Source organism: Chrysemys picta, chromosome 5, assembly GCF_011386835.1.
Source record: "Chrysemys picta bellii isolate R12L10 chromosome 5, ASM1138683v2, whole genome shotgun sequence".
Taxonomy (NCBI): domain Eukaryota; kingdom Metazoa; phylum Chordata; order Testudines; family Emydidae; genus Chrysemys; species Chrysemys picta.
The window spans coordinates 134,442,024-134,457,747 of NC_088795.1; the positions used below are offsets into that span (position 1 = coordinate 134,442,024).

At 44.1% G+C, this 15,724-nt stretch overlaps 1 long non-coding RNA gene across 1 annotated transcript in view; it reads right to left on the bottom strand.

Moving 5' to 3' along the window:
* The window catches only part of LOC135984021 (uncharacterized), a 170,852-nt gene extending 161,407 nt beyond the window's left edge, over positions 1-9,445 (bottom strand). Inside the window, exon 1 of the long non-coding RNA XR_010601958.1 lies at positions 9,331-9,445. This is a non-coding gene — a long non-coding RNA (uncharacterized LOC135984021). The remainder of the gene's footprint in view (positions 1-9,330) is intronic.
* Positions 9,446-15,724: the final 6,279 nt, after the last annotated feature.

Sequence of the window (15,724 nt, forward strand, 5' to 3'; positions counted from 1 at the left end):
ATTATGTTTGATCACACTCTGAGGAGTCTGTATCAATGTGTAAAGCACTGGCTGCTTCTCATGGCTCCAATTTGACTATGCTCATGTTGAAACCTCTGGAGAAACTTCCATGACTACAGTCAATCCCCCAGACTGTTATAGTTGTATAAATAAATATATGGAGATATACCTATCTCATATAACTGGAAGGGACCCTGAAAGGTGGTGGTCTTTTTTTATTAATTCAGGATGACTGAATGTACATAACATGGTTGCATTAGCTTGATCATATTCTGGGGTACACACACCCTCAAATCCAGGGTAACAGAGATGGCTATAAAGACAGGGTCTGAACCCCACATGATACAATCTGTGGATAATAAAATATATAGAGATATACCTATCTCATAGAACTGGAAGGGACCCCAAAAGGTCATCGAGTCCAGCCCCCTGCCTTCACTAGCAGGACCAAGTACTGATTTTGCCCCAGATCCCTAAGTTACCCCCTCAAGGATTGAGCTCACAACCCCGGGGGTAGCAGGCTAATGCTCAAACCACTGAGCTATCCCAGTTGGATCTGTTTATAGCGATAACCCTTGAGTGATGACAGTAGAGACAAAAATATTCCATTAGCTTAACAGCTCCCAACCTCTGAGTATAACAGTGTCCTCCACCCATTGATTCTATTGCACAGCTGCTCTGGGCGACTCCCATTAGATCTGTCTCTCCCAGTCTCTTTTGGACGAGGCTAAATCCTGAGTCAGAGGAAAGACAAGCAAAGCTGCAAGGAGCCTCCGAGAAAGGAATCATTTGCTTTCTTTGTTCAAGTTCTCTTCTCAGGACAACCATAGACACGATGTCATTAGGAATAAAGCCATATGAGTACTATTACTACTGATACTTAGATGTAGTCCAGCGCCAGTTACCTGAAGATCTCAGATCACACTGCAAACATTCAGCACCACAACAGCCAGTCCCTGCCCTTGTTTCAGGGTCAGCCACAGGAGCTTGCTTCAATCTTGTAGCTCAGGTATCTTCCCCTCTCCCCTATAGGGCTCCTCCTTGCTTTGCAGGAGCCTCTCTGTTCCCCACAGGCATCTTCACTCCACTACCAAGAGAATGACTGCAGAGATTGTCTTTCCCCCTGCAGTCCCTCAGACTTCACTGCCTCCTGCTACCTCCTGGCTCAGGACAGCCTGCCTCTGGCCCCAGACTTCATAGCCCCCCAGGCTTCCTCCTGGCTTAGGATCCTCTGCTTCTGACTCCAGGCCTCCTGGGCTTCTCTCAGTCTTTAGTCCCAGATGGGTAGCTGGGAATTTCCTCTTATTTCTCCTCCTTACGCTCCTTGGGCAGCTCTGTGCCCCTCCCTTAAATGAGCAGTCTGCTCCACCCCAGCTGGGTTTCATTGATCACAAGTCCTGCGTAACACCCCTCCAGGTGTCCCCCCCCCCCCCCCATGAGCTGACTGGGTTCAGGCTCCTGTTAATCCTAGTTAACCAGTGTGGGGTTTATACACCCCACCACAAGGCACTAGAGTCTAAGATCAACTCAGCGAATATATTTACATTGAACAAACAGGAAAGTGAGGTCTGTACAAATATTCACAGAGGAACAGAGCTCCAGTCATTAGTGTTTTCTAAGCAATAACCCCCTGTCATAACTATAAAGGGAAGGGTAACAGCTGTCCTGTGTACAGTACTATAAAATCCCTCCTGGCCAGAGACTCCAAAATCCTTTTCCCTGTAAAGGGTTAAGAAGCTCAGGTAACCTGGCTGGCATCTGACCCAAAGGACCAATAAGGGGACAAGATACTTTCAAATCTTGCAGGGGGGAAGGCTTTTGTTTGTGCTCTTTGTTTGGGAGTTCGTTCGCTCTCGGGACTGAGAGGGACCAGACATCAATCCAGGTTCTCCACATCTTTCTAAACAGGTCTCTCCTATTTCAAACTTGTAAGTAAATAGCCAGGCAAGGCATCTTAGTTTTCCTTTGTTTTCTCAACTTGTAAATGTACCTTTTACTAGAGTGTTTATCTTTGTTTACTGTACTTTGAACCTAAGACTAGAGGGGAGTCCTCTGAGCTCTTTAAGTTTGATTACCCTGTAAAGTTATTTTCCATACTGATTTTACAGAGATGATTTTTACCTTTTTCTTTAACTAAAAGCCTTCTTTTTAAGAACGTGATTGATTTTTCCTTGTTTTTAGATCCAAGGGGGTTGGATCTGTATTCACCAGGGAATTGGTGAAAGGTTTCTCAAGGCTTCCCAGGGAAGGGAACTAGCCTTGAGATGGTGGCAGCGGACCAGAGCTAAGCTAGTAGTTAAGCTTAGAAGTCTTCACACAGTCCCCCACATTGTACCCTAAAGTTCAAAGTGGGGATACAGCCTTGACACCCCCAATTTGCCACCCTGAAGCATATGAAACAGCAACGGGACAACTTATGGCAATAAAGGCTCAAAGAGAGATCCCTTTTAGGAGATACAGCTTGTCAACAACTCAGTGCAGTGTCTCTCAATGCAGGTGTTCACTGTGAATGAGTGAAGCGGGGCAGGGGGGAATATTTATTGGAGAATTCCCCATTACCACCACATGCTTTACTTTTATTTACAAGACAGTCAGCTGAGACACGGGCTTTATTTCTAGCACGCTGTAACTGGAGTGCCATCAGTCCACTTTCATAATTTGCAGCTTTCCAGATGAAGTCACATCTGATGAAAGTTTAGCTTCTGTTCAAGCACATTTAATATGGCAGAATTTCAGACTTCATTACATGAGAAAATAGCCCATAATGCAGGAGATGGAATGTTTCCAAAGGAAGCATACAATAAAAGCAAGTCCAGAGGAACTCATTCCACTGTTATTGATTCCCTGACTCCCATGAATGAATGCAGGACATAAAATAGTAACTCACATTTAGTATCTGCTATCAAGCGACAGACAAAGCTGATGGGCCCGGGATGAGCCCTTTGCAGACCTGCATTGGTTTGGATCTGAGCATATTTCATGCTTTCCCTGCATACTTCCTGAACACATGGCCCATTCTTGGGGGGGGAAATGGACTTTGGGAACTGCTCTGAGACAGGTTTCTGAAACACCTGCAGTAAGCAGAACAGTGAAGCAGTGGGAAGGCATGATGTGAATGCACCCATGTGCAAATAGTGTTGGGCCACACTGCACAGACGTTAGTCTTGTGATTTGGGGATCCATGGTGAGATGAGAGTGATGAAAAGACTGTGCCAAGATAGAATGAAACACAAAGGTGATTATTTACAACCTCCTCACTTGTAGCCTACATCAGTATCACTACGCCAGTGTAAGTTTCCCCAATTCAGGCAAGGACTTGGATTACTCAGCCTATCCAGCCCCACTGTGAGAGCTTATTCCATCCTCTGCCTCTTCTCTGGAGTGCTAACTGTGATGGGAAGTTACTAGAACCTGATAAGAACAGAAGAATGGCCATACTGGGTCAGACCAAAGGTTCATCTAGCCCAGTATCCTGCGTGTGTGTTCCCTCTCTATGCTGTCCCAGCTGTGTGCAGACAGCTGGCACAGCAGACCTTGAGCAAACCGCCCAATGGCCACAAAATCTGTTAAGGTGCAATGGCACCCGGGCAGGTTTATTGTCGATGAAGCCTGGTCCTAGCTCCCCAGATCAACGTCTACAGTTATACTGGCACATGTATGCCTGACAATGGACACAGCTCAGTCAATGGCTGGACTTTCTGCTGCCCCAAGGCACGCCCTCTGAGATACATCTTTATACACAGATACAAACAAGTTACGTACCGCCCCGATGTAACAGGGTGCCACCCTCGGATGTATTAGGTTGTCACCCATTGCCTTGTACATGTAGGTTTGAGCAAACGTATCCATCCACCATGCGGTCATCTGACTACTTCAGGATGGGTCAGTGTGTCCCTGTTATGTTTAGGGAATGTATCAAGTGGTACGAGAACACCTCACTGCCATTCTGGAATGTATTTGCATATATATTCTTATGCCTAGCACTACTTAGGAATGTGTGTTTCTGCAGTATCAGCCCTGTTCTTGCCAGGTTCTGTGAGCAGGGCCTGCCTCTTGCTCACGACTTTACTTGCTAATATTAGCAAATTTTGACCATTACTTTATCCCAGGCCTTACACCAGGTCTCTGAGACATGGGCTTATGTTTCAGGCCCCTCTTCCTACATGCCTCTTAGTACAGGGAGTTTCCGTGGTGTATCTCCCAGACCCTCTGGCAGCCACCCTTCCCTGCCTAAGCTGTAGCCTTTTATCCCAGCTGTCTCCAACCACCCACTTCACAGCTGCTACTGTTGTGGGTTCTGTAAACCGCATCATAGGTATGTTACAAATACCTTTGGCAGGTACATCAATTAGCTTAAATAGAAAACCTCTGGCCAAACCAATCTCTGATTCAGGCAAAAAAAAAAAAAAAAAAAAAAAAAACACAATTTAAGTCAGTTAAAGGTTATTTTTTTTCCCCTTCTCCTGTAGGTTCTGCAGCATTTAGTCCTCAACGATTGGATTCGGTTTTGCATTTGCTTTATATTTAAATTTAATTTAGTTTTTTTTTATTGTAACATGCCAAATAAGCTCATTGTGAATGCATTACCAGTCTTTTAAATGCCTTCTGTTTATCCTTGAGGCTGTCACCTCCAACTTCGTTCTAAACAGCTTTGGATTAGTGTTGCTTTGGTAAAATTAAATTTCAGTGAAATGAATCTAAATGTGATTCCTGCCTAGTTAGTCCTGAAATGCCATGTTCTTCAATAGTGTGCTACATTTTCTGGATAATTTTTTTTCACCCTCCTCTAGCGATCCTTACAGTCACAACAGAACCTTCTGAGCTATGGGCCTTCCAAGAACCTCAGATGATATGAACAAACTCCACACCAGCAATCCACACGAATTTCTATCCACTTATTAGATCTGGATTATTTGAAGGAATACTGGTAAAAGCTTTCAATCCAGCTTGCTCAAAGAATGGATTGTTTTATTGTGGTATATGAAACTAGGAGACAGTGATGGATTTAGTTATTTTATATTTAATCAGCCTACCTGTTTGTGGCACAGAGACCCATTAGTGGTTTGCTACTCTCTCAACTCTTGTCAGGCCTGACATACTCACTACACCTAACACACTGTTATCATGCTAGATACCCCAAAAGTGGCATGTAATCTCACTGGAAAACTAGTAAATCACTGATTAGTATTAGTGTGTGATGTAGATAAAAATGTGTGTACAAAGTTATAAATATGTGCTAGAATTATGTTCTTAAAAACACGTTTGGCAGGCAATGGATAAGCAGGGCCGGCTCTGGCTTTTTTGCCGCCAAAGGCAAAAAAGCGCCCCCCCCCCCCGGACCACCGGGGGGAGGTCTGCTGGCGGCCGGAGCCCCGGGAGGAGGGCGGAGGGTAACAGAGATGATCAGAGCGCCAGGGGGAGGGCGGCGAGCCCGGACGGGGCTCCGCTCTCCCCCGGCGGCCAGAGCTGGAGCGCTGCACTGCCCCCCTCCAGGTGCCGCCCCAAGCACAAGCTTGGTGGGCTGGTGCCTGGAGCCGGCCCTGTGGATAAGCAGAGTCTGGCTCACACAAAGGACTGTGTGTTTGCTTGTCTGACCAACCTAGTCATCAGGCAGAGACAATGAAGTTATATTTACATAAAACAAAACCATCAGCCTAAGAAATGAGGGAAATGTTATCCCGGGTTTTCAAAACCCACAGCAGTGGTAACTTACCTGTTTCTCTCCAGACAGTATCAGGAGTAAATGAATAGGAACACAGCAATTCCATCTGAAAAGATTATTGCAAGTAAGTGTGCTCTGAAATTGCAGTTTATTGGATTTAAGCACACAGACAAGAGCAATAGGTTAGAACATCCCAAATGTTATCTAAAATCTGGAATGGTATTGAGTTATTACCAGCAGGTTCTCAGTGGCCAGTTGCTTACTGGCTGGGGAGAAAAGGTGTCAGGAAAAACCTCTCAAGATAGCTTCAGAGGAATGTGCCAAAGTACACTATATTAGCTAGTCTTTTATAAATAACTTCTACAAAACACAAGTCATAGTGACCACTACTAAACCACCACTTTTCCAAACTTTCAATAAACTACTTGACAAAACATTCCTAACAATCTTAAGCATAAATATCACTTCTATATCAAAGGCACCCAAAGGCCAGTTTTTCATCCACGTCTTCTCTTTCAGTCTCAGTTATTGACTCTCTCCCCCTCCTCCCATTCTGATTAGCAGAAACTGCTAGTTTTGACCTTGCTTCTGAAAGCCTGCGCTCAAATTAACTCTGTACTAGGTGGTGTTCTTTTTTATAAATTCATGATGACTGAATGCACATAATATGGTTGCATTACCTTGATCATATTCTGGGGCACACACACCCCTCAAATCGAGGGTAACAGAGATGGCTATAAAGACAGGGTCTGAACCCCAAATGATACAATCTCCTAGAACTGGAAGGGACCCCGAAAGGTCGAGTCCAGCCCGCTGCCTTCACTAGCAGGACCCATTACTGATTTTGCCCCAGATCCCTAAGTGGCCCCCTCAAGAATTGAACTCACAACCCTGGGTTTAGCAGGCCAATGCTCAAACCACCGAGCTATCCCTTAACTGCTTAGATACAATATCACTATTATAAAACTGTATCAAGTACACGTCTCAAAGAATAGATTCCAAAGGTTTACTGATTATAAGAACAATGGGGGGGGGGGGGAAGAGGAAGAGAAGAACTCTCAGTTATCCATCACTTGTGGGATTCTAGGGTCCCAAGCTCTTGACATCAAAGCACTTTGGGTCCTTCAACCAATGGGGCCTGAAGTCCCTGGGAACTGAAGCTTGGTGAGAAATCTGCTGAGGCAAAGATTGTAACTTGCCGGAGTTGGTTACAAACAAAAGTAAAAATACACTTCGAAGACTAAAACTATTTCTATCCTTATTCCTTATACTTGGTATCACTTAAACTGACGACTGTTTAATAAACTCATTTTACTTTCACTATAAACTAGTTCAGTTCTGTGCCTGAAATGTGTGTTTGTCAAACCCCAGTTAAATTAGTCAACCATAGCGTATTGTCTCTTTAAAGGAGCAACAAGATTAATAACTTCTGTGAATGTTCCAGGAGAGGCCTGGACACTGCAGGGAGACATCCTTGGGAAGTTGGGATTTTCACTGTTACCTGCAAAGCAAAATCTGGACTGGCAGAGCCTTGAAGAGTTTGCTGGCAAAGCCGACCAGCGTATCAGGAGTTGTCACACAGCTCAGAAGTAACAAAACTCACTTGCTGAGGCTGAGTGAGGTAACACAGTAACTTCCAATTCTGGGAACTTCATCTGCCCTGCAAACATAACAATCTGCTGATTTGGGGGAAATTCAGGATAGGGAGGGGGTGGGGGTCACTTTGCAAAAAGTAACTGAACATTGATAGTCAGGGTGTGGTCTGCATGCAGGCAGGTGCTATCAAGGCTGTGAGCCACAGTTGCATAGCATTTAAGGCACCCAGAATTGCAGGGCAGGTGGTGACACAACCCCTTACTCATCTGGGTTGAATCCCAAAATGCCACATTCTCCATATACTGAACAAAGCAAAAAATACCTCCAGTCTCAAGCCGAAAGGAAGTGCCTTTGAGACTCCACAGGATGTACTTCTCTTCTATAGCAGCCTGCATTATATGGCAGGGACAAGGCATCTGATTAACTCTGCACTCAGAGTCAGCATTTAGAAAGATAAAGGCGGAGCACACAGAAAACAAAAAGCTTCAGAATTTCCTAGCTACATTCCAGGGTTAAACATGTCCCTATTGGGAAACCAGTAACACTTGGCAAACAGATGGCTTACCGTACAAAACAGAAGAAAGAGTTAAGCCGCCTAACAGTAAATACTCCTTAAGTCTCTACACACAGGCGCACACTTCGGTATGATCACAGCTATAATACACCAAAGACTAAACACCAAAATTTGAACTCCCTCAGCCCATCCTTCTCCACATGCCCCCTTTATAAACTATCCACTCCTGGCACTATTACTCATGGATGTTTGTTGTGTTAACAGGGGGTAGTGTAGTAAAGTTATAGAATTCTGGCATCCCTAGAGGGGCACAGTTAAGGTTATGGTGTGTGGTGTACAGTAAGCATGGTGATGGTAGTCATGAGGAGTAGAAGGTAATATTGATAGATGGCTTAACATTGCCTTTTAATTTGGTGTCAGCTATACTATGCACATTTAACACAGAAGATTGTGTGTATTCATTTCCTAAGCTTCCCCCTTCCCACCATGTTTATACAGTGAGGAGGGGATGGTCACATGGCATGGACCTGTAAGGAGATAGTTCCCTGAGTTGTGCCACGGAAGTGCAGCTGGATAAAGTTTTATTCACCAGCACATGCACTTCCCAGGCAAACAAAGTTTCCCCTTGAAGCCACTACACATAAAATTTCCATTGCAGGATGAAATCTGATAGAAAAGTGCAATTGTTGACTGTATGTGGCTAATTGGGAAGATCTTATCCCTAAGTGCCCATTGCGTATAAACATTTGATTATGATGAATAAATAGCTAGAAGCATCCCTAAATATTTTTCAAAGCTACCCTTTGAACAAGATGTACCCAAGATTCATTTCTCAATCAATTTTTGTGTAAATGGAGAGTTTTTGAAAAGGATGTCAATTGATAGAAGACAAATCAGGTGGATAAATTTCAGCCACAGCTCAATTACAAATACTTATTAAAATTTTATGTCATCAAACAAAAATGACACAGAAAATGCAAAGAACATTAAAAAAAACAAGCCTACTGTGAAATTTTACACTTCACCACCACCTGTGTTGAGGTATGTATGACAATAAAAGTGAATGTTTCATGCAAAGCATATTTCAGAACATAACTTTAACTATGGAGCCATGACCTGGTCCTCCATAATGTGTGTTGCAATTAGGTCCCGTGGAAGGTTCAGTGAACAGTTGCTGTACTCCACTCATGGCTGGGCATGGCATAGCAGTCACTGTCTGTGCCACCCACACCTCCAGCCACTCAGTGGTCTGTTCTCTCTTGTACCTCAGCCCTCCAGCCAAGTCACCGGGAACCTCACCCCTTCCAGGCCAATAGGAAAAGCCAAACAGAAACCCTGAAATCCAACTACACCATACCAAGGTCTTCAGTCTCAGTGTATGTCCAATAATCGCTGCCCATTGGCTCCCAGAGCTTACACCTCCCCTCCTGTAAGGGGTGAGTGGGTAAGAGGAACCCAGATTCACCCTCTCCTCTGGGTTCCAGCTCAGGGCCTTTGCAATAAGTACCTAGGGTGTGTTTCTTACAATCCTTTGCTAGGTCCCTGGGCTGCTTCCTACCTTTGCCTGTTTGTAGATATCTGTCCCAGAGCTGTAGTCTCAACCGCTCTTGCCCTAGCAATTCAGCAGCATTTCTCTCTGGAGCTTTCACCCAGTGTGTTACTGGGATACTTTCTCAATCACCCACCACTGCCTCAGCTGCTGTCTTTTATCCCAGCTGGGGTTAATTGGTTAGTCAGTCGTAGCGGAAAGGTAACTGGCTCATCTATTAACCCCTTCCTGGCCTCCACAACATGGGGTCTATACATTCTATTTCAGGGCCCAGGGTTTTGCACCAACCACACAAAATGAGACTGATCCCAGATAATCTATCCTAGGTTTTAAATTTCACCCAGTGCATGCTAGAGCAGGACTTTGGGAATTTAGTCAGTGCTGTATGATTCCCAGAGGTTTAAGGCCAGAAGGGATCACTACATCATCTAGTCTGACCTCCTATGGAACAGAAGCCAAAGAATCTCACCCTATTGCTCTTGAATTAAGCCCAGTAAAGCATGTCTTTCAGAAAGGAATCCAGTCTGGATTTCAAGACACCCAGGCAGGGCTGGTGCAAGGAAGTTTCGCGCCCTAGGCAAAATTTCCACCTTGTCCCAGCCATTGGTCCTGGTTATGACTTTCTCTGCTAGATTAAAGAATGCTTTAGCACCCACCAGGCCCTCTCAGAGGTCCAGAGAGGCCCAGACCACTTCCAGCTTTTGGGGCCCCTCCTCATAATAATAAAAAAAAATGACAACACATGAAAACAAAATAAGGCACCAAAAAAGAGTGAGACATAATTTGAATATTGTTTTGTTTAACAAATGCTTTTCTAGCCCTTTTCTGTACAAATGCACTAATTACTGAGGAAAAAATCTAGCTTTCGTGCGCATAAAAACAAGCTGCAAAACGTATCAAATGCCAAAAAATTAACAAGTGTCTAAATTTGAGGACCCCTTTGAGCTTGAAGCCCAGGTCAAATGACCCTCCTGCTCCTCCCCCTCTGATTGGCCCTGGCACCCACTCTTTGCTTCCCATGAAGAACCTCTCAATCTTTTTGAGAAACAAATTAAGCCACTTAATTTGTAAGGTATTTTCTCCAGCTCTCAAATCACTTATGTGGCTCTTTTCTGTATCCTCTCTGTATGCACGTGAATAAGCATACTGTGGAAACCTGAGCAATAAAGCCCCAAATATATGTACTGTAGGTAGATCCAGCTCACTGTCTAATCTCAGTGTCTTGATTCCTTGTTAACTTTTGACATAGCAAATACGAAACTTGTTATATACTCAGCCAATATTACAATGAAAACTACATTAGGCAATATTGTCCATTACAATCTCTTATCCTTGCCTTTATAAGCATCTGAGTATCTTATCTGGGGCTGTCACCATAACAAAATGTCACACATCATGGAAGTGCTATCTGCAGAGTTGATTTAAAATAATAATTATCATTTTATTTCAACCCAACTGGCAATTAAAAAAAATAAAATAAATGGGATGTGTTTGCTCATCTGCATTACATTCCTGAGGTGGTCCTGGGTAATTATCTTAATGAACAGCAGCCTTGATTTAGACTTCTGCATCCCCTCCTTAGCTGCTCTCCTTGAATTTACTGATCATGTCAAGTTCCTTGTGGATAAGGGACTGTTAAATGAGGATTGTACTTTATGATTTAGAGGCAACTTCTGACAGCGCCATCTCTTTGTAAGAAGCAACTGTCGCTCACAGCCATGCTGATGCTAACCTGAATTCCATTCCTTTTCTGCATGCTCATATCAGAGCTTAAGTATTCCAAGTGTGTTTATATGACGGATAACTTAACCATGGGCATCTCACAGAGCCTCATCTTTGGCTTGTTCAAATTTTTCTCAGTTTTAAATGATCCCTGAGCTTCCAGAAAGGGTTTCAATTGCCATAAAAGCACTGCTCCTACTGTTGCCTCATCATAGCCAATCTGTTCTGATAACAATTATGGGTCACATTTTATTCAAATGTGTTTGGCCTGCCGGTATTTTGTGGAAATTATGCAATCGGAATCCAATTCTTCCCCTCTGCAATTTCCTCACATGGTTCATCAGAGAACATTGTCTCGTCACTGAAGTGGGCACTCATCTTTTAAGCACTGTGAGCTAACGCCAAAAAGGTGACTTTGGCAGGAAAGGAAGCGGGGGAGGGGAGCTGTAGTCACACACTGGGGAACCAAGGAAAAATGAATTAGAGTGAGTTACTGCAGCTGCAATGCCATGGAGAACCAGGCTGTCCATCGAAGCAATTCTAGAGAGGTAAAATGGGTATAAAGGTGGATGCTTGTGAAGCTGTTTAAATAGAGAGTTACCTATCTTATGTTATCTCACTAATTACTCTGTGCCACAACCTGGTCCCATCACACTCTCTGGATGGACACCAGTCTGTTGTGGTTGGATCCAACCGCTCAATCCCGCCTCTCTCTAAAACCCATGTGCCTGGGCGGTTAATGCTCACTGTTCTGGGTCTGGGTCTCTCAGGTGCAGACCCATGTCTGACACTCTTCTTGGACAATGGGACCCACAGTCCAACTGCCTAGATCCCAGAATCAGTGCCTCAGCCCTCCTGAACCCCCAGTTTATTAGACACATTTCCGCCGCCCCAAAGCCCGCCTGACTGGGAGCTCTGGTTTCCTAGTTATACCCTTCAGGGGCAACATGGCAGTAAAGCAAGGCCCACAGGCTTAGCAAAAGAATTTCTTATACAAATACATTTTACTCTTAACAAAGCACAAGAGACTTTCAGATCTATGGAAAACAACAAACTCCTGAACACAATCCCCCTCAGTGTTCTCACCACCCTGAGTCTGGCCAAATCTGTAGGTAGTTCAGCTTTGCTCTTCCTGCCTACTTGGCCTGGTCTTCTGCCTGTCATGAAGCAGCCTCCCTCCTCAGAGAAGTGGCTTCCCTCCTTAAATAAAGTTTAGGGTCAGGCTGGGCAGCAGCAGCTCTTCCAGCCATATGCTTAGATCGGGGATTCAAGCCCACTCCTGAGTGACTGGTTTCTGTGTAGAGATTCCATCCAATATGAATGACCTCTACTGAGAGCAAACCCATTGTTCCACTAGGGAAGAGTTGTTCAGAGTTGATGGCCCTTGTCAGTGCTTTAAGAGGTGTCCCATTCCCTGGCACAAGTCCACAGTATCCAGAATAGACTGTCCTTGTCAGGACTGGCTGGCTTTCAACACCACTTGGATGTCTTTACCCACGATGGAGGCTACTGTGCAAAGAGAAGGTTACAGGGAAGGTTACCATGAAAATGATATTCACAGAACAAAATGGAGTTTACAATTTGACGCAGACATGCCTCCAATCTATCATATCCTGCATATGTGATTGTGATATTCAGAACTAAGTTTGTGCACATACAGATAAACTTCAAAACAAAACACAGCTAACCAAATGTCTGGTTGCAGGCCAGCAGTCTGCCTATAGTACCTTTATCATTCCTGTCACTCTTACCTGTAACCCCAGAAGGACAAAAGCATTTAAATGCCTTAGCTCCTTTCTTATGTCCAAGTTACACCCTACATGGGCCATCTTCTGTCAGCTTAGGTTCTCTCCACTATATATTTTCCAGGAGGGAAATACCATAGTCTCAGGCCATCAGTTCCTGGTACAGGAAAAATCTTTAAGCATGTAGATTCATAGATTCATAGATTCTAGGACTGGAAGGGACCTTGAGAGGTCATCGAGTCCAGTCCCCTGCCCGCATGGCAGGACCAAATACTGTCTAGACCATCCCTGATAGACATTTATCTAACCTACTCTTAAATATCTCCAGAGACGGAGATTCCACAACCTCCCTAGGCAATTTGTTCCAGTGTTTAACCACCCTGACAGTTAGGAACTTTTTCCTAATGTCCAACCTAGACCTCCCTTGCTGCAGTTTAAACCCATTGTTTCTGGTTCTATCCTTAGAGGCTAAGGTGAACAAGTTCTCTCCCTCCTCCTTATGACACCCTTTTAGATACCTGTAAACTGCTATCATGTCCCCTCTCAGTCTTCTCTTTTCCAAACTAAACAAACCCAATTCTTTCAGCCTTCCTTCATAGGTCATGTTCTCAAGACCTTTAATCATTCTTGTTGCTCTTCTTTGGACCCTTTCCAATTTCTCCACATCTTTTTTAAAATGCGGCGCCCAGAACTGGACACAATACTCCAGCTGAGGCCTAACCAGAGCAGAGTAGAGAGGAAGAATGACTTCTCGTGTCTTGCTCACAACACACCTGTTAATACATCCCAGAATCATGTTTGCTTTTTTTGCAACAGCATCACACTGTTGACTCATATTTAGCTTGTGGTCCACTATAACCCCTAGATCCCTTTCTGCCGTACTCCTACCTAGACAGTCTTTTCCCATTCTGTATGTGTGAAATTGATTTTTCCTTCCTAAGTGGAGCACTTTGCATTTGTCTTTGTTAAACTTCATCCTGTTTAACTCAGCCCATTTCTCCAATTTGTCCAGATCATTTTGAATTATGACCCTGTCCTCCAAAGTAGTTGCAATCCCTCCCAGTTTGGTATCATCCGCAAACTTAATAAGCGTACTTTCTATGCCAATATCTAAGTCGTTGATGAAGATATTGAACAGAGCTGGTCCCAAAACAGACCCCTACGGTACCCCACTCGTTACGCCTTTCCAGCAGGATTGGGAACCATTAATAACAACTCTCTGAGTACGGTTATCCAGCCAGTTATGCACCCACCTTATAGTAGCCCCATCTAAATTGTATTTGCCTAGTTTATCGATAAGAATATCATGCGAGACCGTATCAAATGCCTTACTAAAGTCTAGGTATACCACATCCACCGCTTCACCCTTATCCACAAGGCTCGTTATCCTATCAAAGAAAGCTATCAGATTGGTTTGACATGATTTGTTCTTCACAAATCCATGCTGGCTGTTCCCTATCACCTTACCACCTTCCAAGTGTTTGCAGATGATTTCCTTAATTACTTGCTCCATTATCTTCCCTGGCACAGAAGTTAAACTAACTGGTCTGTAGTTTCCTGGGTTGTTTTTATTTCCCTTTTTATAGATGGGCACTATATTTGCCCTTTTCCAGTCTTCTGGAATCTCTCCCGTCTCCCATGACTTTCCAAAGATAATAGCTAGAGGCTCAGATACCTCCTCTATTAGCTCCTTGAGTATTCTCGGATGCATTTCATCAGGCCCGGGTGACTTGCAGGCATCTAACTTTTCTAAGTGATTTTTAACTTGTTCTTTTTTTATTTTATCCGCTAAACCTACCCCCTTCCCATTAGTATTCACTATGTTAGGCATTCCTTCAGACTTCTCGGTGAAGACCGAAACAAAGAAGTCATTAAGCATCTCTGCCATTTCCAAGTTTCCTGTTACTGTTTCTCCCTCTTCACTAAGCAGTGGGCCTACCCTGTCTTTGGTCTTCCTCTTGCTTCTAATGTATTGATAAAAAGTCTTCTTGTTTCCTTTTATTCCCGTAGCTAGTTTGAGCTCATTTTGTGCCTTTGCCTTTCTAATCTTGCCCCTGCATTCCTGTGTTGTTTGCCTATATTCATCCTTTGTAATCTGTCCTAGTTTCCATTTTTTATATGACTCCTTTTTATTTTTTAGATCGTGCAAGATCTCGTGGTTAAGCCAAGGTGGTCTTTTGCCACATTTTCTATCTTTCCTAACCAGCGGAATAGCTTGCTTTTGGGCCCTTAATAGTGTCCCTTTGAAAAACTGCCAACTCTCCTCAGTTGTTTTTCCCCTCAGTCTTGATTCCCATGGGACCCTACCTATCAGCTCTCGGAGCTTCCCAAAATCTGCCTTCCTGAAATCCATTGTCTCTATTTTGCTGTTCTCCCTTCTACCCTTCCTTAGAATTGCAAACTCTATGATTTCATGATCACTTTCACCCAGGCTGTGTTTAAGTGTTGAATTGCCGCCGAAGCCGCGGGACCAGTGGACCTCCCACAGGCATGCCGCTGAAGGCAGCCTGACTGCCACCCCCGCGGCTTGCCGCCCCAGGCACGCACTTGGTGTGCTGGTGCTTGGAGCTGCCCCTGCTTGGTGCCACTAGATGGGACAGAACACCACACCCAGAAGGTGTGTGGGTTACATATCCACACTAGAGTAATAGGTGCTTTTTATCAAGGAACCCAGGCCCACGTGAATTCACTGGCCCACGTGAATTCCATTTCATACTCAACATTCAGTCCAGGTGCAATGCAAGATTTGCTAACCTTCACAGACCATGAACTTGGAGACAAATGACTGTCTTGTAGAATTTTGTTATAAATTTGGAGAAATCCACTGAGATTGAGCGTTTGAACCATAAAATTCAAAGGGTTGGATCCCTGGTGAACTGAAACAAACAAAAATGTTTGCACAAACACTCCAAACTGAAACCACCACTTTTTTTTTT